Genomic DNA, 27072 nt, shown 5'->3' on the forward strand with positions numbered 1-27072 from the left:
AAACAAAACAATGAGATTTTAATAACAGCCTTTGGGGTTATTAAACAGCTTGGGTGCCTCCGTTGGTTAAGAAACTGACTTTTGACTTCTGCTCAGGATATGATCTCAGGATCGTGAGACTGTGTACCATGTCAGCTCCATGCTGGGCTTAGAGCCTTCTTAAGATTCTTTCCCTCTATGTTTGTTCCCCCAACTTGCTTGTGTTTTCTTAAATAAATAAACAAATAAATAAATAAATAAATAAATAAATAAATAAATAAATAACAGACTTGTGGTGATTTTATCATACTTACTTTAGACTTTTGTAGATGTTTCTTCATATTCCAAAAGTGACTTGCCTTTTTTTTTGAATCTGGGCTTGTCATTAGTACCCACCAGAACCTTCGATTTTTCTGTAGTGGGGGCCTGATTCATATCCCTTTGAATGACTTTTACTACTGAATGTCCTTCTCTTCATCTCCCAAAGGAGAGGAGAGATGGTATTCATTACTGAATTATTCATTTATAACTTTTTTAGACCTCCTGTTTATAGGGTATGTTGAATTTGCAGTCAGTGATTGTAAATCCATGAAATCTGTAAGTAGCACGGTGCATGCACTAAAAAGAAAGGATGGGACTGTGTTTTAAGTCCCTTGTGGTTACTATTTTGCTCTCTTGGGTATGTTGATGTAGATAGGGTGTCTCTTTGGCAGCAGATAATGCCACTGACAGTGATTTTGCCTGTGAATCACATAGGCTTTGCATGCTTTGCAGTCTGTGTATCCCAGTATTTAATAATTCTGTTTATAACCACAGACCTGTACTTAATGAAAAAATACAGTGGGTTCTTAGTGATGACTTAAATAAAGATGAAGATGAACTCATCCAAAATTCATTGAGTTTCTACAATGCACTAAACACAAGAAAGGCAAGAATGAGTACCAAAGTGACCAAATCATCCTTGTTCACTCAGGACTATTCCAGTTTTATCACTGAATCCCTGTACCCCGGGGGGGACCCCTGGTCCCAGTCAAGGTGATCATCCTATGTCCAACAAACTTTTACTTCATTATAAAGATTCATTTGGGTTTTTAAAAAAATTCCTTTTATCTTTCTTTTTTTTTTCATCCTTTTCCCACTAAGCAAGTAGTATTTAAAAGGTAATCAAATACAATGTTCTTAAAATGTACATGAAAAAAATAAGGATAAGAGATATTTAGATGAAATTTACTTGGTGAAATGAGTGCTGTGGTCTTATACCTTTCCTTGAAAACAGTAGCAAATTTGTCAATGTTGGTAGGTCCTTGAGTCATCGGGCCTTGTGTGGGAAGTAGAATGAAACTATGTTCCAGACAAAAAGGCAAAAAATACTGGATGGTTCTGAGGATTCTGTGATAGTGTAGATTTAGAGCATATCTAGCATATCTATCCTTAGTGCCCTCCTCTAGTGTTTTTTAAGTGGCATCAACTCTACTTTCATGAGGATGTGATCAATTTAAATGTCTGTTCTGTCTCTTACATCTGTGTGACCTTCACAACAATTCTGCTTTTCTTTCTGAAATGATTAAAGGTGGGAGGAGGAGCTTACAATACTTACAGGTTTATTACGAGGTTTAAATGGCGTATCATATCCTAGAGCATCTATACCTAAGACTAAAATATATATTCAACAAATGTTAAATATTAGCATGGGACTCCACCCAGGTACTACCTTAGTCTTTGTGGCTCTCCCTAAACCCTGGTAAATTTGTCACCTCTTCTTTTCCTCCCTCCTTTGTCCATGAACTAGCATGGCGGTTCCAGAACTTTACTATACTGACTTCTTTATTTCTTTAAATTACACTGGTTTATTTCTATTTCTGCTACTTCAAAAGTACTCAAGCTTCTTGAGAAGAGTTACCAACAACTCTATATGTTGGATGCTTTAGATAGTGACAGACACATGATAGAGACTCACCACATTTTTGGCACTATCTGTTGCAGAGCAGAGGGAATAATGATGTTAGAGAGGCTCACCTAGGAAGTGAGGAATTCAGATCTTCTTTTTGATTGCTTGAGATAATAATTTAGAATTAAATAGCTCTCTTCTATCCAAACTTGCTTCTTTTTAAGCAAGATGTGCATCAATTCACTCTGACTTTCCACTTCAAGGCTTACCCATTGGCTACAAGAAAGAGACCATATTCTTTACTATTGGAGACATTCCTCAGAGATTCCATGCCATGCCATCCATAGCACAATGCCCCCTGAGTTGATGACTCCTCCATGTGAAACATCTTGCTTTCTCCATTTCCACCCTGCCAGCTTCCATTGCTTTTCCACCTCATTAAATCTCAGTCATTCTTCAAAACTCAGTTTCAGTATTACCATCTCTATTTAGACTTTTGTGATCTACCCTACATCTTTCAGCCCAATTAAGCATATCTTTTGTATATTTCATAGTACCTCATGCAAAATTCTGTTATTCCTTCTATCTCTCTTGTAATTGTCAGTTTTCCTTTTAGAGTAAAAGTTAATTCATGAAAGAAACTGGGACCCTTATTTCTTTCGGCAGTGTCGGGTATATAATAGATATAAAAATGGGTTTGAATAAATAATAGTGAAAGGGAATAGAAGGGAAGGGAGAAGAAATGGGTAGGAAATATCAGAAAGGGAGACAGAACATAAAGACTCCTAACTCTGGGAAACGAACTAGGGGTGATGGAAGGGGAGGAGGGCGGGGGTGGGGGTGAATGAGTGACGGGCACTGAGGGGGGCACTTGACGGGATGAGCACTGGGTGTTATTCTGTATGTTGGTAAATTGAACACCAATAAAAATAAATTTATTATTAAAAATGGGTTTGAATAAATGTCTTTGAACCTGAAGTCAGTAGCCATAGTGTATCTTAGATTCTATTTCAAAGGAACTATATTTCTCCCAGATTGTGCAGAATGAATTGTCACACTATAGATACGGCTTTCTAGAGTGCAATAGCAAGGTTGTGCACTAGAGTTTATTGACTACAGAGTTGAAGCTTGTTTGCTGGCAATACACTAGGAGTGTATCGATTATGCCGGTCCTTTCAATTGGATGTCGACCATTGTCATTGTATGATTCAGAGTTCCATGCAGGAGCTCTCACTGCCTAATTGACAGAACTGTCCCCTTCTAAGTCAGCGACTCGGAGATGGGACATTGACTAACAACCGGGTGAGACTTCTCTGCCTTCCTCTCACTTAAATTTAAGTTATACTTCCTTCATATCCCTCTTTTAAACAGGATAGCTTCTTATTGACCTAAATAAAGAAGACACTATGCTCAGATACAGGGACCTGTGGTGGCATTGTGCCTTGACCATGGAGCTGTTTGATCAGGAAAATGCTGAGTTCCTCTCTTATCATTTCCTCCTGTATAATAGAAAGAAGAATTCCCCCCTCAGCCTTCTGTTAAAGGAATGAAATCATAATACATAAAACAGAATATGCACTTTCTCCATTTCCAGGATTATATCCACATAGGTTATTGCTAAGGAGATATTTTTTTTAATCAGTTTTACACAAATCCTTTTGAAGGGAAAATATGAATTTGAGAGCACATTTTTATGCTTGTTTCTTGAGAAAAGATTGTTTCTTGTAGTTTTCACACACTCTAGTCCTTTGGTTTGTCATTGTCTGTGTGATGTTACAAGAAGATATTCACATAATATGTGGTCACATAAAAACATACAAACTCATTCTCTAATATCTCAAAGCCATGATGGCCCAGACAAAAACACACTTTTATTGTGATAATCAAGCAGCAGGTGACTAGCTGAATGAGGAACCAAAACTGAGATTGGACAATCCTAAAACACCTTTTCCACTATTACAGCAAAGTTATAGGAAATAAAAACCTCAAAAAATAACTAAAAGAATGCAAGACTATATGAAAAAAAATTGACAGGCACTCATAGGGGCCTCAATGTTAGAATTACATAGCAACTAGAGGATGCAGAGAAAAATAGGACAGACTTTCTAAACTCAGGAAAACAGTTAAAACAATTTCAAATATTAACTTTGTATAGTCACAACAAAACCAAAATACAGATAGTATGGAAAATAATAATAATAATAATAATAATAATAATAGAAATCAGTATATGACTCACTATAAAATGAACAGCATGGAAAAGTTAAGAAGAGAAAAAAGAAATTGCTTTCCTCTTGTGTGAGTAAATGGTTATCACAAGGCCTTGACCTTGCATAATCTTTGACTTCTTTAAGAAAACTATTTCAGAGTCACCTGTCACAGCACTATTTCCATGGACATGATAGAGTTAAGATGAATGAGGAATGATGCATTCTGGAAGCTAATTGACATTTTTTGTGTACTGCACAACACCTGATCTATGACACTGTACTTGGCCCTGGGGTAGATTCGAGTTAGTTTATAGACTTTGATTCTATGTAACTAGAATAAGATAAATGACAAGTAGGAAACCAAGGCAGTGGCTTCTGTATGTCAGGGAGAACCACACACACTCAAATTTCATCTCTGACAAGCATATACTTCTCTGTGGGTGTGTTGGGCAGGTTGGGATAGTGTGAGAAGTTGTGTATAAGCAGCTGTTTAACTTCCGAATGAAACAGCAAATGCTAAATTGCTTGTCCTGTATTCTTCTACAAAGCTAATTAACATCTCTGTGTTTCATGAGTGCTATCACTAGTGTGAGCCTGGTGGTGGTGTATGGGTGAGGTTTTACGATAGGTACAGATTTGGAGATTTTGGGAAGCAGTTGGAAGCAGTTCATGTAGGTGCAGTAGCAGGAATTTTATACTGGAAGATAGTGAAAGCAGAGATGCATGGCCTGTTGGAGAAGCAGTTTGGCTGGAGCAGAATGGTCATGAAATTGTGTTACAGCTCTCCCAGGGAGACGATGCCAGGCGATGAAGGAGAAAGGGCTGAAGGAGTGGGATGGAGGATGGGATGTGGTGGAAGAATAGAAAAGAGGGCCCCACATGTAAAAGAGACAGAGGCATGAAAAGATAGGGTGATTTTCATGAATGATATGGGAAAATCAGGCGTGGTCAAATGGGAAGACTCTTCCTGGGAAGATTTTGGTATCTGTTCTGAGGCCACTGAGAATTTCGTCCTGGTTATCTCCGATATCGTGGGTCAATAAAAATGCCCCCCCCAATAATTTCTAGACTTCAACTTGACTAATTCTATAGCTTCTCAAGTATGGATATACAAAAAATGATAGTGAGGATCATTTTCTTTGTTTTTTTTTTTTAATTCAGAAATGCCAATCTCATACAATACTGTGTTTTCACTGAAAATATTCCTCTTACACTTAAATTAACTACAGCTCCTAATTTTCTTAATTATTTCTAAAGTTTTGAAGGTTAAAGGAGGATTCTGATATTCTATTAAATAATTGAAAGTAAGAGAAACCCTGGGTTATGAGTGGGCTTTATCCTAGTGATTACCAAACACATGCTTTCTAAATCATCAGAGACTCCTGCTCTGAGTTTTCTTCTTTGATGGTAAGTAAATGTGTTATGCATCTTACTATTGCTGCTCTAACATTTGGATTAATTTCCACAAATCTTTTGGACCATAGGGAGATGAAACAGAAGCAAGATTTTAGTCTATCCTTCATAATTAATTATCTTTATTTTAGAGGAAGTTCTTTCATCTTTCTGGGGTTCTTTTTGTTCATCTGTAAAGTAGGGATAGAATAAACCCTTAAAGTGAGAGATAATGAATATAAAAGCCAAAATTTCCTTGGCAAGGATAATATATAGATATGCTGTCTGTAGGACAGTAATTATATCACTTTCTATCTTAAAATAAAACCAATTCCACATGTTTGTTGAGTGATCTTCATACATGCATACACGCACACAGCATAGAGATATATTATTTGATTTACTTTGATGCTTTTTCATATTGAATATACTAGTTGGTTGATTTTCCCATTTATTTTTTTTAGATTAAACCTTTTAAAAGCATGAAACTTTTCTTCTTTCCTGAATATGAATTGGAGGCTTTTGTCTAGAAAAGCTAACAGTTTATAGATATTCAAGGTAAAACATTTTCAGCTTGAGAAATGAGGTTGGTTTAGTAACTTGTATATAGAATTTGAGCTGGTATTTGTGATGTGCTTATGTCTCACATTGTAACAATCTAATAAAAAATTTAATAGGGCATCATAAGTGAAGACATGACTTTTTAAGAAATCATGAAATTTATGATCAATCTGAATTTTAATTTTTATAATAACATTTCATTTTTACACCAACAATTTTAAGTCCTATAATATGCTCATATCTGGATTATAAAGAGGAGGACATGCTTTCTCTCAAGACTTGCTATTTTAAGCAAATACAGCCTGAGTCTAAAATAAAACTCCTGAAGCACCTTCTGAATCTCTAAATATGGAGTGTTCTAGCTCATTCTTAGCTTTCTTCACTACTCTGAACTTACAGATATCTGGCAACTTGTTAGGGTCTAGTAAACTAGAATGTGGATAGAATAATACTGGGCATCATTTAGATAGAGTAAATCAGTTGGGTACATTATGTAGTTGCTTTAAAGGCAGGATCAACTCTGTGAATTGGATAGATTTTTGTAAGAGGCAGGTTGTACATGTATTTCTTTGCCCCAGGACTAAGATGTAGTGATATTGAAATAATTATTTTACTACCTCTCTGTGAAAAGAAAGGGATAGGATCCTGCTTGGCCATGAGAAGAGAATAAGCTTAAAAGAAGGCTTTTAAAAAATGAACAAAAAATCATCAATAAAGATTTAAGTCAACTATTAATCATCATTTAAGAGACCCAGACATAATCACAGTCAGGGTCATAGGATTTCTGAGCAAGAAAATAGGACAAAAAATCAAATCAACTTACATTCAGGTTTTAATTATTTTTCTTGTGACTTGATAGCATAATGCTGGATTTGATTTTCTTTTTATTTTGGAGACGGGATCTGAAGGGAAATATATTGATTTTTATGTTCCTCAGCAGACAGTTCTGCAGGTAGCTTACCACTTTTCACTCCAACATTTGTTCTGTTTGGGGTGAGCAGAATTAAAAATATTTCTTGTAGACATATGGAGAGTAGGTGTGAAGTAATTCTCACTCTATTAACACATTTCCTGACAGCATCTCACATTGGTCAAGAAATGGTAGCAATTTTCAGGGAGCTGAGAAGTGTATAACCCAGAGGTGATACATGTTCTAGAGACAGTTCAGGCAAAACCCAGAGTTACATGAGTTTCTCTTTAAATAACTTGAGTTGCTGTCAGAAGAGTTTGACTGAAGAGAAGAACTGGAAGTAGATAGCTTTAAACCAATTTATGTTCAGTTTTTTTTTTTTTTAATGAAAGGTTCCCACCATGAAATAATACTAGTATTTGGAAGCTGAATTGCAAGGATGTTTCTCAAAGGCAGAATTTGGTAAAAAAAAGTGACTTCCAATGCAATGGACATTTTTTGTATAGTGAACTGCAATATCCTACTTAGGAAAATAGATTGTTCGGGCCTCTGCTTCTCTCACTTTCACCTTTCTTGCGCTTCTGACACTGTGGCTTAAAAAGACACAAGGCAGAAAATATTCCCACTCAACAGAATATTCTGCTTCTGGGTATTTAAAATATGTGTTCTCTTTTCACAGACTCTCAAATACTATCTGAAAGTAACAGGAGTCAGCTTTTACAGGTATATGGAATATATTTTCTTTTTTTTAAAGATTTTATTTATTCATGAAAGACACACACGGAGAGAGAGGCAGAGACATAGGCAGAGGGAGAAGCAGCCTCCATGCAGGGAGCCTGATGTGGGACTCCAGGATCACACCCCGGGCTGAAGGCAGATGCTCAACCGCTGAGCCACCCAGGTGTCCTGGAATATATTTTCTCATCAAATCTTTTTTAAAAAGATTTTATTTATTTATTCATGATAGATATATATATGTAGAGAGAGGCAGAGACACAGGCAGAGGGAGAATGAGGCTCCATGCAGGGAGCCCAATGTGGGACTCGATCCCGGGTGTCCAGGATCACACCCTGGGCCAAAGGCAGGCGCTAAACCGCTGTGCTACCCAGGGATCCCTCATCAAATCTTATAAATGATTTGACATGAAAACTTTTTCTGAAGAGACCAAATTTGGTAAACTATAATATAGCTATGGATCGGTAATTTTGCACATAAAATGGCTGCAAATTGTTAAAGATAGAAATGGAAAAAGTGAACCATTTACCAAATGGCTTTTTAACCCTTTTGCATTTGAGTGGGAAATGTCAAGGATTCAGTGGGAAAAATATCTCTGGACTCCTTCTAGTGTGCAGTGTCAATAAAACTAAATGTTTATGAGACTTTTGTCCACCAGTTCATATAGCATCCATAGTTTTAAAAAAAAAAAGGTTGTCTTCCTATAGCTTTGTATTAGATGCTTGGAGCAAACTATCCCCAAACCCCATTGGATTATAAACAGCTGGATAATTCAGACTGTTTTACTGATTTTTATTGAAGAGGGAAAGAGGGTAGGCAAGCACCATGCACATGTACTCTATGGATTTAGGGATAAAGAAGCAGTTAGCAAAAGACACATTGATGGAGTGTGTTTAAGGTTGGTTAAACACAACGGAAAATAGAATCTGCTTTTACATGGGCTTAATGAATTGTTAGAGAAATACAGCACATGTGTATGCACTTAAAAGGAAATCCCTAAAATTATAACTTTGGCTGTGACGTTCACCAGAAAAGTAACTTGTTATGTGAGATGACATGGGAATTTATTACACTAGGATTTACCTTAGATTTTGATTTTTTTCCCTTTGCCTTGTTTTTGTCATTGGAATATTGGATGGCATATTCATTTAAATTCCCTTTGAAGGGGCACCTTGGTGGTGCAGTCGGTTAAGCATCAGACTCTTGGTTTGGGTTCAGGTCATGATCTTGGGGTCCTGCGATCAGGCCCCACATTGGGCTCTGCTCTCAGCCCGGAGTCTACCTAAGATTCTCTCTCCCTTTCCCTCTGCCCATCCTGCTCATGCTCTTTCTCTAAAACAAATAATTAAATCTTAAAAAAAAATCCCCTTTGCATCTTAGTAATTAGTATTAAATGTGTTGGGACTCCTAGCGTATCCCAGAATCATGGCTCTGAGATGAGAGGCATGAATAGTAAAGAAAGGAAACCTAGTGATTAGCAAGTGTCTTTTATTCCTAACAAGTTTCTTTGCCTCTAGTAGGTTAATGTTTTCTTCAGTAGTCTTCTATTTGATCCCTGGTAGGGTTAATAGTAACAACTACATATCCTATAATAAACAGTCTTATTCTGATGTGTAAATCCCAATAATTTATTTTAATCTTTTGATTTAAACTTTATCATTTTCTTTTTTTTAAATATTTTATTTATTTATTCTTGAAAGACACAGAGAGAGGGAGAGATATAAGCAGAGGGAGAAGCAGGCTCCCTGCAGGGAGTCCAATGTGGGACTCGATCCCAGGATCCCAGGATCACAACCTGAGACAAAGGCAGATGTTCAACCACTGAGCCACCCAAGTGTCCTGAAACTTTATTATTTCCAAATAATGACTGATTTTAAAATTCTGGCAACATGGAAATGTACAAAAAAACCAAGTGTCAATCATTCAATAACATGCTATACAGAATTAAACATACTTTACCTTAAAGTGAATATCTTTCTTATCTATTTTAATTTAGATTATTGTTTTTAACTGGGGTTTTGAACTTATTTAGAATAATACTAAATTAAGTTAATGGGCCACCAGCATTAAAACAATGGAATAGAACAGAAAAGTTATTGCACATAACATATGTAAGCGTATTAATGAAAATTAATTGTGTGTGTGTATTTGTGCTCCTTGATGTAAATTTTGTTTCATCCTGTAGTTCATAGTTAAATATATTTGAAAGCTAATGACTTGGACTAATGGGTTCCATGGATAAAGGCAATCTTAATCCAAGAGAGCAGAACTGGAGACTATTGCTATGTATAATTATAGTTGAAAGTGAAACGAGATCAGGGACCAGAAAAGAAAGAGGGAATCTGTATTGATAATCCCAATATTCAAAATTTTAAAACATGTATTTTATAACGGAGATATGCAGTGACTAGTGTAACATAAAGCATAGAGGTTAAGGAGTCAGAAAATGTGGACTTAACATCAGTTGCGTCTTTGCAAGGAGAGCTCTGGTGAGCTGCATAAACCCCAAAATTGCAGTTGCTTTATCTTTAAAGGACATTAAAAACACTTGTAATAACCTGTTCTATGTGCCTTAGGATTTTAACTAGGATGAAACAAATTAATCTACTTGAAAACATTTTGTAAAGTATAAAGCAGCAAACAAATAACTAATTTATTTAATTTATTCTGGGATTTACCCATTGCCTGAGCAGGAGAGGGACTTCATAAAATGATACCGTGTAAACCTGTTACACTTTTTTTTTTTGATTCCAAGTTTTGCATCCACGTAAAGAAATAATCGAAGAAAGGTTAATTGTTAAAATCAAACAATAGCTGCATTACGGGCATCCAAGTAAGAAACACGTGATTGTCTGAGAAGGGTTGCCTAATAGGATGTGATCCAAGATTAAAAGTGCAAACACAATGAGAAAATGTACAACCTGAACTGGAAAGATTGAGATCAGATGACTCAGATGGCTGATGGCAGAGGCAGTTTGATAAAAGGCAAGCAAGATAAAAGATCGCAGAATCAAAGCAGGAACTGTTTATTCTCAAAGATGAGGTGTGATGGCATTTGGAGCATGAAAGATGTGGTTGTTATATATATAAAAAAATCTATAAAGGCCTCTAAGCCAACAGTGTTGTTGTAGGACAAGAGTGAAACAAGTCAGTGAGTTTTATTGTAAGAGGTTTAGAAAAGAAAATCAATGTTTTCTTTATCAAGGGCAGGTTCTCCCTCCTTTGAATTCTGTGTGAAGTACTAGTCATATGTATAAACTCTACCCAGGGTTATAAAAAGATCAGGCTTCAAGTACTGGTGTGGATGAAAAGTTGAGCAAGTTTCAATTTTTTATCCATTCAAAGTGAACATTGTCCTGAGTAGACTGAATTTTGGAAATCAAGTAGCCACAGCTAAATTAGACCACATTCAGTAATTTTGAAAGGAAGATTCAGAATGCAGAAAGCCATGAAGTACTTAAGAAGTTTTGATTCAAAGTGCTTTGGAGATTAAAATTCAGGGTTTTTAAATAGGCAGAAATAAGTTTATTATTTTCATGGTTAAAAAAAAAGTATCCCCTGATGAATCAAACCTCAGCTAACTGAGTTACTGAAATGTTACCGAGTTACTGAAATGATATGGCCATTTTATAATAGCCATTGTATTGGACTAGAATAAAAGTTCAAAAAGGCATATTTTTTGAGAAACTAATTTGAAGAACTACTGTAAACTATTTTAATCACTAATATAGATAATTTTACAATTATCACAAATACCTCATTTATCGACCATCTTCTGTGTCTAAAATTTGCAGAAGTACTTTACATATTCTAGTTCTATTTATCAAAACAACATGGAGAGTCACTACAATCATTTTACAAACGAGAAACCTAAGGCTGGATCCAGGAGGAATGTGCTTGCTTACACAGCTGGACTCTGTAAATGTCCAAGTAAGTAATCAACACTTCTTCTCTTTATGTCTAAAGTTTTTTTTCTTCCTCTCCCCCTAGTGGTCCTCCTCCTTCTTCTATATGAACTCTTTTCAAAAACAGAAACTCATGATCTCATAAACAAAGAAGCAACCAGGCAGACTATGGAGAAAGCCCAGGGTTGAGAGACAGAACCCTGAATGCTAGCTTTGCCTGATGTTTAATTTGGGAAGCTTGGTAATTTGTCTGCAAGAATGACAACTAAACATGATGCCGTCTGCCCCTGAGCAGTGCAAGTGTATAGTTCTGGAGAAGCCTATATAAATCGTCGCATGAAAAAATTCCTATTTCTAAAACAGGCTTTAGTGATGAAACTCTGACCTGATTCTCAAGCCTTAAAGTTAAGGTAACTCAGAACTTCCGGTTCCAGGTTTATGGCAAATAAAAATGGAAACTCTCCAGAATTAAATCCTGTAGTACTAAGAAATACTCCATAAATAACATTTTTTAAAACATATATTACACATTCAATACCAATAGCCCTCTCAATTCCAAAATTTGGCATACGTAGTAAAAATGAAATTCATTGCACTACCTGCTAAAGCATTACTAGTAAAATTCATAAAAAGTGTACAAATTTTGTTAAGAGTTATCAAGACTTCAAGTGATTTCGCTACAGATATTTACAATACATACATTTAAAACTATGTGTTTAACTGTTACAATTAAATATAATTTGAGAAAAAGATTGAGCAAATGACTTAAGAAAATCCATTCCTCTAAGCTTTCATAATCTGAAACAAACTGCCAACATCTGTAACCAAAAGTACCAATGAGGGGAAATAGTTTTACAATGAAGACCTAAAGATATCTGTGAAAAATATTCTTATAAAAGAGTTGGTAGATTTCATTCCAAATGTTACAAGATGCTCAAGTTTAAGAAGCTTAGCAAATCAACTAAATTTTACTTGAGTTAGGTAGGAAGGAAGGAAAGGGAGGAAGGGAGAAGGGAGGAAGGATAAGGAGGAAGGAACAGAAAGAAAGAAGAGAGACAGAAAGGAAAAAAGAGGGAGGGAGAGAGAGAGAAAGGAGGAGAGAAAGAGAGAGTGAGAAAGAAGAAAGAAGGAAAGAAAGAAAAAAAAGAAAGAAAGAAAAAGAAGAAAATGCAATTCTTCAAGTGCTAAAAGCCAAGAGAGAAATGAAAAACAGAACAATTAGAACTTGAGCTCAATCACAAATGCATCTGGAGATAGGCATGTATGCTAGACACAACATTGTGATCTCGCAAACCCCAGAGTCAAAGAAAATGGTTTAAAAGTGAGCAGAATGGAATGACAGTTTATCCTTAAAAAAAAACAATTATTAGACGGACAACAGGCATATTAAGACCATCAATTTAAGACAAAGGCAAGGTTATACTCTCCTCAAAAGGAAAAACAAAATAAATAAAACAAACAAAATAAATCTTCTACAACACCCAGCAGAACTGTTGTTTAGGAACAAGTATTATCTTAAAAATTATTATTTATTTAAAAATATTTATTATTAGAAAAGGAAACACTGGAATAAGGATTCATTTGAAAGTGATTTGTTAGGAAGTATTACTTCCTAACAAAGTTGGAAAAATTGATAGGACTGATCATGAAAGCAAGATTTTAAATGTTTAATAAATAGTGCTAGAGGATCAAGTTACCATATAAATAATAATTATTAATCAAGAAAGTGTATACCTAAATATGGATGTTAAAAAACTTCTAGAAGAAAATATAGGAGAATATCTTTACATCTTTGGAAAATTTCTTAAACAGAACACAAAATGCACCAAGTGTAAAAGCCAAATTTAATACATTGGACTTAATTAAAAGAAGAGCATCTGTTCACCAAAAAAAAACATCAATCAAGTGAAATTGTAAGCTTTACACTAGGAAAAAAAAATTCTCAGCATATACATCTAATAAAGAATATGGAAAACTCTCCAAAAACAGCTTTAAAAAATAAAACTGTTATTTTTCTAGGGACTTCTTTAGCATGAGGCATTCATCTTTGTTACCTCCTGATATACTGTGTATTTTCTATCTTATTTGCTAGAATTTAGCTGGAAGATCACACACAGTTACAAATGCATGCAAGAAAGATGCATTTTAATTTTATTTTGGTCATGTATCCAGATAAAATTCAAGATGTTCTTACTGAAAAGTTCAGGGAATGTGTACAGAATTAGGCAGGTAACAATCCTTGAAATACAAGGATTTTGATGTACACAGTGTGACTATTATGTTATTCAATTACTTTACTGAAGATAATTTTTTTTGCTATGCCCCCCCCCCCCAATTTCTGGATATGGGAGAGACTTAGAAATTAAAAGCTAAATAAAACAGAAGCACTTGGGTGGCTCAGTAGGTTAAGCATCTGCATTCAGTTCATGATCTTGAGATCCTGGGATTGAGCCTCATATTGCCTGGGCTCCCTGTTCAGTGAGGAGTCTTTTCTGCTCCTCCCCTCCTCTGCTCATACTCTCTCTCACACATTAATAAATAAAATCTTTTTTAGACGTGCTAAATGAATCTTTGCCTCTGTTCTCAAGGAGTTGCTAGTCTAGTAAGGGAAGGAGAAATGCATAAATAATCTTAACATTTTTAAAAAAAATAAAATATATTGATATTTGAGTTCACACTTGGAAACGACTGCTCCAGAAAAGTTTTGAATAACTTCACTAAGAAAGATATTTTAAGGTAGATGAAACTCATAGATGCATTCATAAAGCTGGAATATTTTAGGTAGCTATGAAAAAAAAAGTAGTTCAGTTTTCCTAGAGAAGTGTGAATGTAGTAGACCTTAACTGTTCAAATTTGGGCCTTTACTCATTAAAGAAGGAGAACCTGGGATCCCTGGGTGGCGCAGCGGTTTGGCGCCTGCCTTTGGCCCAGGGCGAGATCCTGGAGACCCGGGATCGAGTCCCACATCGGGCTCCCGGTGCATGGAGCCTTCTTCTCCCTCTGCCTGTGTCTCTGCCTCTCTCTCTCTGTGTGACTATCATAAATAAATAAAAATTTAAAAATCAAAAAAAAAAATAAATAGGTAGACACTAAGATAATTTTTTTTTTAAAAAAAGGAGAACCTATAAATATTTCTGAGCCATGGTGCTTAAATTGTGTATGTATGTTCATGTGTGCATGTTGAATTCACTATTATTTTGTGTCACATCGTATTCTTTTTTTAGGATTTACTTATTTGATACAGAGAATGCACGCATGCGTGCGCATGTGCACACACACACACGTTGGGGGAGGCGCTGAGAGAGAATCTTCAAGCAGATTCCCTGATGACCATGGAACCCAACATGGGGCTTGACGTCATGACCCATTAGATCATAACCTGAGCTGAAACCATGAGTAGATGCTTAACTGACTGAGCCACCCAAGCACCCCTCACATCACATTCTTCAAGTCACATATTAAAATAGTTTTAGGATTAACATGGTATAAACACCATACAGACTACTGTGATCTCTAACCTTCCAATAATAATTATTGGCTAGGTTAAGAAATAGACCATTTTTATACCAACTTCTCTTCTTGTAAAACATTTCATCTAAATTTTCAAGCAGATCTTCCCTCTAAAGACGGCATTTTTTTAATGAATCTTTTTCTCTCTTCCTGAAACATGTGAAATTCTAAAGACATTATGTAAAAATATACCTACAAATATGAAAGAATAGGAAGACAATTCAAAAGGATTGTGGAAGTTGGAAAATGCATAGAAGAGTACAAAATAACATGGCAGACCTAAAACACTGAACTCTAAATCAGCAATGGGGATACTTGAGAACCAACTTACACTGTTAAATTACCAGAAGACTCAAGGAGTCACAGCCAGATAGCTTTCACAAGTGGGGTGAAAAGCTGAACATAGTAGGATTAGGCAAAATTGTAAAGAAGTTGGATTCCCATATCCTAGCCACCATTCTGTGTAGCTCAATGCCTACACTCTCCATTACTTTCAAAGGACTAAATGTATAGTCTCTAGAGAAAGTAAAATAGAACATTTCTGGAGTGGATGGTAGACCAGCTATGAATAGGTTGCTGGGTGCTAATAACACAAATTCCAGTTAGTTCTCCTTGGGCAGTTAATTTTCCAATAAGCTGATGGATACTAGAACAAAACACACACACACACACACACACACACAAAAGAAAGAAAAGAAAGAAAGAAAGAAAGAAAGAAAGAAAGAAAGAAAAGAAAAAGAAAAAAAATAAAAGAAAAGAAAAGAAAAAGAAGAAGAAGAAACCAGAACTCTAAATTCTTCATAAGATGAATGATCCCACTGATGTATTGTTTACTCTCAACCCTCTTTGTAATCTCCCAACTCTAAGTCTGAAAATGCAACCTGAGATTACCACACAGGTGAGGAAAGCCTCTCTATGAAAGATAAAATCCACACACGGGGGAAAAAAGATCTATTTAGAGGAAAAAACCTATTTATGAAGATAAAACTTACAAAATAATACCTTCAAGAACATAAGATCTTATAAACATATAAGAAAACAAAACAGAAAATGAGAAGATCTTTGAAAAAAAAGTGTAAACGATGAGAAGCTTAGTGCAAAGGCAAGACTGTAAAGCTGTAGGATATACCAAAAAGTAGAGCTACTTAATAGATAGACAGATGGTAGAAAATAAGAAATAAAATTTTAAAAATGGCAATTATAGAACCAGTCCAAGAAGTTCAATATGAACAAACACATTTAAAAGCAAGCAAACAGACAAATAAAGGAGAAAGGAAGAAAGAATAGTCAACAAAACAAGAGAGGAAAATGTCAAGGTAAAAAGGAAGCCATATATTTCCAGACTGAAATATTTGATTATTTAATATTGAAAGAGATCAAGTGTTTAAAACGAAATTAGAAATTAGAGCTACACAAGTATATTGTGATAAAATTTCAAAACTTTGAGGCCAAGAGAAGATCTTATCAGTTGAAAATGGAAAGAAGGCTATAAAGCAACTATAATCATAACAACAAAATAATTCACACAAAAATGGTTAGGAATAAAAAGGATGTCCAGTTAAAAGCTTGGAGATGATGTACACTTCAAAATTAGAAGGAAAAAGATACTCATTCTAGAATTCTATTCCCAGCAAAATTATCAATCCAGCATGAGGGCAGAATGATTACTTCCAGTCATATACATTTAAAATCTAAATCCAAATCTATATCTAAAAGATACCTATATTTTTATCTGTACCTGTAGGTATACTTATCTATCTTCCAGTTATCCTTCATTGGGAAACTATTCTAGATGTATCAAATCAAAACAAAGAAGTAAAACAATAAAGAAAAAGGGATAGAATACAGGAAATTGGTCTTTTATTTTTTAATTTCTCTTTTCAGAAACTGGAGGGGGCAAAGAGAGAGGCAGAGAATCTTAAGCAGGTTCCATGCCCAGCATGAAACCCAACACTGGGCTTGATCTCACAACCCGGAGATCATGACCTGAGCCAAAATCAAGAGTCAGACACTTAACTGTCTGAGCCACCTAAGCCCCACAGGAAATTGATCTTTTAATACAGAAAAAGCAAGTAAAAGGAATCTACAGAATAAAGGTAAAAAAAAAAAAAAGATGTCTGACTGAGCACTGTGAACAACCCTTAGCCAGTTGCTATAGTGGGTCACTAAAGCTTAATCCCACAGGGGAAATTCTGGGATCCAGAGGATAAGACTTACTTCAGAGGTATCCTGTAGGAGGATCCAGGGGGAATGGGAATTTTTTATAAATCAAGCTGTCATTTGTTGAGAGCTTCTAGGAGAGGGGTTCATTAATTCCCTGGAATTTCTGAACAGGAAGGTTTTGGTGGCCAAACAGCCTATAGGAAGGAAGGAAGGAAGGAAGGAAGGAAGGAAGGAAGGAGAAGAAGAAGAAGAAGAAGAAGAAGAAGAAGAAGAAGAAGAAGAAGAATAAAGAAAGAAGAAAGAAAGAAAGAAAGAAAGAAAGAAAGAGAAAGAAAGAAAGAGAAAGGAAGGAAAGAAAGAAAGAGAAAGGAAGGAAGGAAGGAAGGAAGGAAGGAAGGAAGGAAGGAAGGAAGAAAAAGAAAAAAAAGAAAAAGAAAGGCAGGGGTTTGGGCAGTTGGAAGTCAGACTGCATAACTCTTACATGATAAGGCCTTGGGGAAATGGGCAAGGAGCTAATAGCATTTTTGGAGGCTCCTAACATATTACCCCAAATCTAAGTTGATTAACAAAATAAAAGTGTGTTTCTTGTTCCCATCATAATTTAACACAGCAGGAAGGAGGGGGCTGCATGTGGCTTCTAAGTCACACTCATTCGTAGCCTGGCTTTTTTCCACTGAGGTGTCCTGCAGTCTTGGTTCTAGACTTCTGGACTCAGTGCATCTAGCCAGCCCGTGAACCAAGAATAGGTGAAAGAATTTGGAAGTTTTTTGGGCAAGTTCTCTAAGCACCTCAATGCTTCTGCCTAATATAACTTTGGCCAAAACTCAATCACAAGATTGAATCTTATTGTCAGGAAGCATTAGAAATATAGTCTAAATGTTTTCCCTGGAAGAAACAGAAACTGACTTTTGATGAGAATCAATGTCAGTCATCAAATAATTATTACACCATATTACCCACATAAGCTCACCTTGATATGCTTAATAAACATATATGTGCATATATATATACACACATACATATACATATGTCTATTGCTCTACCTGGCAACTGCAAGCTATTCAGTAGAATTTTGCCCTCATAGAAACCATTTTTACACATAGACTCATCATTAAAAAAATTCATATTAGAAGTAAACACATTTTATTTTAATTTTACTGTATTGCATTTACCTTAGGGTAAGGTAAGTCATCAGCTTCATTTACCTTAATTCATTCAGCGAATTAAGCTACAGTATTTTTTTAAAGATTATTTACTGATTTATTCATAGAGACACACACACACACACACACACACACAGACGGGCGGGGGTGGCAGAGACACAGGCAGAGGGAAAAGCAAGCTCCATGCGGAGAGCCTGACGTGGGACTCGATCCTGGGTCTCCAGGATCACGCCCTAGGCTGCAGGCGGTGCTAAACCGCTGCACCACCGGGGCTGCCCAGCTACAGTATTTTATAAAGGGATTTATTTTCCATGTCAACAAAATTTTATTTGCCATTGTTGTTGTGCTGAAAGTCTCATGTGTTTGAATATAAAACTATTTAAATTTCAATGAACTAAAGTATTGACCTGGAATATTTTTTTAGTAAGTTAGAGATATAATTAAAAATGTACAAACCATAACAGACTGTTGAAATATTATAATTGTAAAGTTAATTTAAAAGAATAAGAAGGTAGGATTATGTAAGGTTTAGAAAAATCACGTAATATTAACTTCCTGATTTGGCTATAAGACAGGCAGTTTGCACAAATAGAAATATTATTTATAATTAATTCTTCCTCTCCTCCTCCTCCTCCTCCTCCATTCCTTCTTCTTCCTTTCTTTCTTCCTTCTTTCCTTCTTTCTTTCTTTCTCTTTCTTTCTTTCTTTTTCTTTCTTTCTTTTTCTTTCTTTCTTTCTTTCTTTCTTTTTCTTTCTTCTTCTTCTTCTTCTTCTTTCTTCTTCTTCTTCTTTCTTCTTCTTCTTCTTCCTTCTTCTTCTTCTTCTTCTTCTTCTTCTTCTTCTTCTTCTTCTTCTTCTTCTTCTTCTTCTTCTTCTTTCTTCTTCTTCTTCCTTTCTCCGAGAGAGAGAGAGATCCAGAAAAGGTAGAGGATAGAAATATTGAAATTTGGGCCTATATCATATCTCACTGAATTGTCTTTTTCCTGTCTTATGAAAGAAGAGGCCAAACAGAGTGACTATACTGTCATTCTCTCTTGGCAGAAAATCTACTTTACTCCTTACCGATGAAGGTCTAGCTCTGGAAATGAGTATGGATGCCATTGCTACAATCTAACTCAACATTTTTCTGGTCAAATAAGCCATCAGGCCAATATCTGAATACCTAGAAGGGTAAATAGTATTATTACACCCTGGTTTGATATAGTTGGGCAATTTGATTGTGGTTAGAACACTATGTTCATTTACTTGGATGACCTAGATAGTGACCCTTAATCAGGGATGATTTTTTCCCCCAGGGAAAATTTCTGGAGACATATTTGGTTGCTAAGACTATAAGGGGGTTGCTTCTGGAATCTAGTGGATTGAGGCTAATCATCCTACAATACATAGGACTGTTCCTCTTAACAAAGAATTATCTGGCCCCAAATATATATAATACAGAGGTTGAGAAATGCTGACATAACTCTCTTCTTTCCTAATCAATAATATGTGAAAAGAGTCCCTACTTCACAGAAAGCTTAAAAATCAGAGTCAAATATCAATTTATTAGGTCCTACTTCCGTCATAAAGTAGTCGATAACTGATTATTCATTGGAATTGGAGTTCGTTTCTCCCATGCTCTAATCCCTACCATTGGGAACAAATTACGTATCACTTAATTCTCTTTTATTTTCCTCTGTTTATGTTGGACCATCATTTTCTACATACTTTCTATGCTTGACCCTCCTGGTACCAATTCTTCTCACAAGTGTGCTGGGCCTATGTATTACTCGCTGGATCATCATTTCAAAGTCAGATACAAACCAGTGGAGTGAAGGCCTATGTGAGAAATGTGAACTTCCGTTTCTCTATGGTCCCTTCCCAAACTTCTTCCAGGTTATTTCACTTCATAAGGCAGCCACTGTCATGGAAGGATGGAGGAGCCATCAGACAGGCCAGATGGCAAATGGCTTCTTCTCCAGTTTCAGTTGTTGCTTCCTTCTCTGCTTCCTATCGCTTCATCACTTGGCTTGAAAGTCTCACCAGGGGTTCTGATTTAGCTGGCATGTAATGCCTCAGTTCATCTATGAATGATGAGCTCGCTATTCAGTATTAATGTTTCCTGTGAACAATACTGCCTTGTAAATTGGGCAGATTATCAAGCTGAAGTCTGGCCAAACACAAATTGGAACCATCCTACTCAAAAAGAGTCTTGACTTTGTGTAACTGAGAACCTGGAAAGTATTGGTTCAGTCACTATCTTCTCTGTCTTAACATATTGTAAAATGATATGTATTTCTTTTTTAATTATATATATTTCAACTAGTTGCTTCAACTAGTTGAGGTCAGCACTGATGAAACATTCTGGAAAATAGTTTCAAAGTTGAGGAAAACTTGTTTAATTCTATTTGCATTCAAATCATTACATAAACACAGCTCATGCTTATATCATCTAGAAAGTCACATCAAAAAAGTAACCTGGACCCAAGAACTGGAGTTTTATCATTTGAGGCAGTAATATATTGAAAGAGACACAAGATGTGGGCTTTGAAGTCAGACAATACTGACTTCAAATCATTCTTCTGCCGCGACCTCTGCTTCTATAACCCAGGGAAGGCTAGTTAACCTTTCTGAGCTTCAGGTTCTGCATCCATAAAACAGAGAGGCTAACTCCAAACTCATAGTGTTGCAAGGATTATAGTGTGACAAGGACTACAGTGTGTGTGCATAACATTTTTTTACACATATATGTACATATATATCTAAATCTGTGCCTCTGTATATATCTGTGTATGCAATACTTATATACCTTTCTAGGCACACACATGCACACATGTGTACACATACAGGCACACATATACACACATCTCCTAGTATAGTACAGGTGCCTCCAAAGCACACTAGTTCATTTTCACTTCTGTAACAGAGCAAGGTACAGAAACTGTAGAATGAAACAAATACTGGATTAGAATTCAGACTTAAAAGAAACCCCAATCTGTGCCTTGATTTGTTTCCTTCTTAGCTGTGTGAACTTAGATAGTTAGCAAACTTCTCTGTGACACAATTTCCTGAGTAGTAAAATAAGGCTACTGGGACATTATATGGTCAGACCGTTGTGTGCTGTTTGACAAGTAACCGTGGAGCTGTGGCTCCAACTTGAAGTTCACTTAGTAACCCAATATGTAAAAGAGATAATTTGTGGAATTCTCTAATTCAAAAGGGGTTGAGAAAGGCTCCTCTGTGGGCTCTGCAGAGTACAATTTGGAAATCATTAAGTTTTATGACCCTCAAGGGTCTTGCAGTTCTAAAATACTCTAAGTAACAAGTCTTAGCTCGGACACGATCCTATTTATAGATAAGGATTGATTAATATTATCCTTCTAACTTGACCAGTTGAAGTTGTATATGATATATGCTGCTTCAGCAGCTGAAATGCATAAGTATTGGGTATGACCTCAACTGTAGAAGTTCAGGGACTATGTTTCTGGCATAATTCAAGCTAACTGCTAGCTCTAAAAAAACGTACAAGATCATACACATAGAATTCCTTTGAGAAGTCTAATTCTCTCTGCTTATGCATTTGTTCTTGTTATTTCTCTAACCCCATATTATTCCCCTCCCCTTAAAAAAAATACTTCTGCTTGACTGCAACAACAAAACAAAAATAACAACAAAAACCACATTGGGTTTTGCTATGGGATGAATTATGTACCTGCCCACCCAAATGTACATGTTCAAGCCCTAATACCTGGTGCCTCAACATTTTAGGGATAGGGCCTCCAAAAAGGTCAGTAAGTTAAAGTGAGACCAGTAGGGTGGACCCTAATCTAATCAGATTGATATCCTTAAAAGAAGAGAAAATTTTGCCACACAAGAAATGATGCCAAGGATGTGTGTGTTCAGAGAAAGAACTATAGGAGGACCCAAGAGAGTGGTTATCTGAAGGTCAAGAGAAGGGCCTAGAAGAAACAAACCCTGCCAACACCTTGATTTTGGACTTCCAACATCCAGAACTGTGAGAAAATACATTTCCATCATTTAAGCCACCCAGTCCATGGTAGTTTATGACATCACTAGTAAAGTAATCATGTTTCTTGTGCCATTTTATTTTTTAAATTTTTTTAAAGATTTTATTTATTTATTCATGAGAGACACACAGAGACACACAGAGAGAGGCAGAGACACAGGCAGAGGGCTCCATGCAGGGAGCCCGATGTGGGACTCGATCCCAGGACCCTGGGATCACACCCTGAGTGGAAAGTAGATGCTCAACTGTTGAGCCACCCAAGCATCCCTCATGTGCTACTTTTAAACACTACTACTTGAGGGTAACCAGAATAACACCTTGAAGGGGACAATTTATGGTGTGGGTTCTTACATGTAAAATTAGAACTTAAAATTCCGAACGGATTAAGATTGAAGTGTCTTAATGTGTTGTGTTCTCCACATCACTGTTTATTTTCATTGTAATTCTTCACCACAATCTGAAATTTGTTTCTTCATTTACTTTCTACAGCTCCATCAAAGTAGGATATAACCTTAATGAAAGCAGGGAGTGCCCAGGGTGTTCAATATTTCATCACTAACTGTCAGGAGAGCACCTGGAGTAAAATAAGAATTCAATACAAATTGTGGAGGGTTGCCTCAGTTGGTTAGGCATCTGCCTTCACCTCAGGTCATGATCCCAGGGTCTTGGGATCAATCCCCACATTGGGCTCCCTGTTCAGCAGAGAGTCTGCTTCTTCCTCTTTCTCTGTACCTCCTCCCACTCATTCCCCGCCCCCTTCAAAAAACAAATAACATGTTTTAAAAATTGTCAAGTTATCATTAGGTTAAATTGCAGAGCTTTGAGTAATTTATCATCATAGATTAGTAGGAATGACATGATTTGCTTCTTCATCGTGAAAGAGCTAAGCATTAAAACAATCAAGATACAACCACCAGCAGCTCTCGATTAATTATGATGGTGGGTAGTCAACTATAATAATCTGCCTTACACAAATAAGGAAAGATTTTGAAGGGTTAACAATGGTTGAAATATGTTTTGATATTCTTTTAAAATGCGGTGTGTTTACTACACATTTTTGAAGTGTGAAATTCAAGGCCATTGCCTGAAAATCAAAAAGCACTTTAGGGATTTTATAAAGATGTCTGAGTTTTGGTAAACATTTTTGTGCAGTCTCTAGAGACATTGTTTAACTTAAGCTTTAAGTGACCCTTAGACCCAACAAACATGTCTCAAGAAGTGTATTTTAGTTTATTTGAAATGGGAAGTAAATGAGTGATAAATTTTGTTTATTTTTCAGCTGTAAAGATAAATGCAAGTAAATAGCATGATGTTGTTAATTGGCTGGTTAAAATTTAGAGTGAGTGTTCAAAGAATTAATGTTTCTGCAAGCATTCAATATATCAAAATGTGACTATTTTTGAGAAGCTGAATTTAAAACCCTCCAAGTACATAAATTACTGGTAAAAGCAATTATGAACTTCTGCTGTTGTCTTTGTAAGACAAAAGACTTCTGGTGACAAATTTTGAAAACTAATTCATGGACTCCATTAACTGAATTGTATTTACCAGTGTACATTGTGTTCTGTTGCATTACGTATTTAGCATATATATTTCAATTTTTTTGAAATATGATATTTCATTCAATAACCTAATCATGGTTTTTGTGGTTTTCTATTTTAATTATTTTTATTGAATTGCTTTTTCTCACTACATTTTCTGTGTAACAGTTCAAAGCATGGTTTAAAATTTTGGCCAGCTGCAGTTGTAAATTCAATCCCGCCACTTGCTAATTGTATGAGCTTTCTAAGCTGCAATTTTCTTATTGTTATATATTATAATAGTGCATATAATTCAGTTACACTGAAGAATAAATAATATAACATATGTAACATTGATATAGCCCTGCACATATTATGCACTCAGTACATTGTAGCTATTTTTTACTTCTGGGGGGGGGGTTAATTTGTATGTGTGTGTGTGTGTGTGTGTGTGTGTGTATGTGTGAGCTACTTACAGGCTTAGTCTAGACATTTGGGTAACCCCAGTTCTAGCACTAGTAGATGCTGACCAATGTCTAATTTGTTTTAAATTTAAGACTTTGATAATTTAATCCTCATGAAACTAACATTTTAGGTAATACTTTCCAAATTATTCTATTTGTAGAAGATTGCATGGTATTTTTATGGCTACTAAGAGAATAGCTTATCTGTACCTGTAAGTAAACAGCACAACAAAGATATTTGGTAGGTTTTTTAAATAAATGAATTACTACTTTATTTTAAGTTTTCATAAATTTGGGGCACTTGGGTGGCTCAGTTGGTTAAGTATCTGCCTTTAGCTCAGGTCATGATCCCAGGGTCCTGGGACTGATCCACATTGGGCTTCCTGTTCAGATCAGAGCCTTCTTCTCCCTCTTCCACTCTCTCTGCTTGTGCTCTCCCTTTCTGCATCAAATAAATAAAATATTTAAAATAAGTAAATAAATAAATTAATTAGTTAATTAATTTTCAGACTCTTTCTGGAAAACATTATCACAATCTACCATAAACAAATCCATCATTTCCAAAAGTTTCCTCCTCCCTCTTTATTATTCTTATAGTACCTTTTTGTGTTAAGGACACTTAATGTAAGATATCTTTTTGAGGCCAAATACTTTTTTCTTTCATCTGAAAATGAGTTATGTGGTTTTGTATAAATCTACTGCAGTGGATTGAGTTTTTGAAGAGACAGACTTTGAGACAGAAATTTACATGCAGCAATGTTAGTCAGTGTCACTCTTAGGACCAACAATGATGTGGAAGGAGTCAATAGAGCAAGAGTGGGGAGTTGGGCTGTGATGAGTAATAATGAAGGTTTTAGTCAGTCCATGAGTCTTTGTATTTTTGCACTAACAGGAGGCTGCCCCAAGACAGGAGTAGGACCTTGGAGGAGGCAACTCTCTTTAGATGAGGAAAATCACTGGGAATTTGGCAGCTTCAAGGTGGTAAAGCAACTGGATTCCATGTTGATGTGCCAATGTCTGCACTTTTTTTGCTCTACAGTAGTTTTAATGCAAAGTTATTTAGCATTCTGTGTCAGTAGGCCATTAGTCTTTGAATAGTGGTCCATTAGTTTTTGATTAGTGTCCATTAGTCTCCGAATAGTAGGCTAGATTAGGCCCTTCTGGAAGGAAAGACAAAATCATAATCAGCATATGTATTACTGTCAATCAAAAAGAACTACTGCTCCTTTCAGAGTAGAATATGTCTAATGGAGCCAGCCTTCCACCAAGTGGCATCTGGGCTCCTGGAGGAATGGTGCCTTATGGGGAATTAGCATCAGTCTTGTTTGCTGGCAGTTGGACTTGTAGCAGCAGCAGTGATGAGAGAGGATCCACGTTCTTGAACCCAAACATCTTTGGGAGCCATGGCTCTCCAGTTCATGGGCCCATTGACCAACACCAAAGTGGCTGATGGACATCATCTGGATGATGCCAACTGACCTACTCAATCTATTTAGCTATTTAGTGCTTTTCTAGGGTAGAAATTTTCTGATATGCATTGACATGTGATATAAAGATGGTCACAGTTTACGCCTATTTTTAATATGTCTATTCTACAGACTTCATTATGCTCCCATCTGAATCCTTTCAAGTCCTTTATCCCTTAGCTAAGCTACTCACCAATGTCCATAAGTCTATATACATTCTAAAAAGTGGACCCCTCTTTTTCTATATAAAGTGAATAGCCAGGTCAACTAACCAAATACCATCCAACGAGGGAATTTCCCTTCACTGTTGTTTTTCAGGGCCACCTGTCAGTGGGATTAGAGGCAGTGAAGACCATTCAAATGTGAGTTGCTGATAAAATAGTGGTGAATGACATGGAGGTCCTGGCCACCTGCTCATGCCCTCCTATGCTGTTCATGTTTAATCTTAAATGAAGTATTTCTATACTGTAATGGATTACTGTGTAATGGATTACAGACTTGACCTTATGAAGCTGTGGGCCTGGCAAAAGCCAAGTGTGGTGGTCAGACTTTATGTGTCAACTTGGCTAGACCACAGCTTTATTCGATCAATGCTAATTTAGATATTGCTCTAGGAGTATTTTGAAGATGTAATTAACATCTATGATCAGTTGACTTTAAGTAAAAAAGAGTATCCTAGATAATCTGGGTGAGCTAGATCTAATTAATTTATAGGCTTTAAGAGCAGTATTGAGATTTCCCTGAGGAAGAAGAAATGCCCCCTATGGACTGAAGCCTTAGTTTCAGAACTTCCTGAAAGTTCTGTGTTATCTTTCTGATGGTCTGGCTATGATTTCTGACTTGCTTAGCTAGCCCAGAAAATCATATAAGCTAGTTTCTTTAGTTTCTTATAATAGATTTTTTCTCTCTCTTTATATATATATATATATATATATATATATATATATATATATATATATATATAATATACAAATATATATAATATGTGTATATTTCATTTTCCAAAAAGTATGTAATTTTTTTTAAACTTATTTTTTTTTCATGAGAGACACACACAGAGAGAGAGAGAGAGAGGCAAAGAGACAAGCAGAGAGGGAGAAGCAGGTGCCCTGCGGGAAGCCTGATACAGGACTCAATCCCAGGACCCCGGGATCATGACCTGAACCTAAGGCAGATGCTCAACCATTGAGCCACCCAGGT

Source organism: Nyctereutes procyonoides, unplaced genomic scaffold (genome assembly GCF_905146905.1).
Source record: "Nyctereutes procyonoides isolate TBG_1078 unplaced genomic scaffold, NYPRO_anot_genome, whole genome shotgun sequence".
In the NCBI taxonomy this organism is placed as follows: Eukaryota; Metazoa; Chordata; class Mammalia; order Carnivora; family Canidae; genus Nyctereutes; species Nyctereutes procyonoides.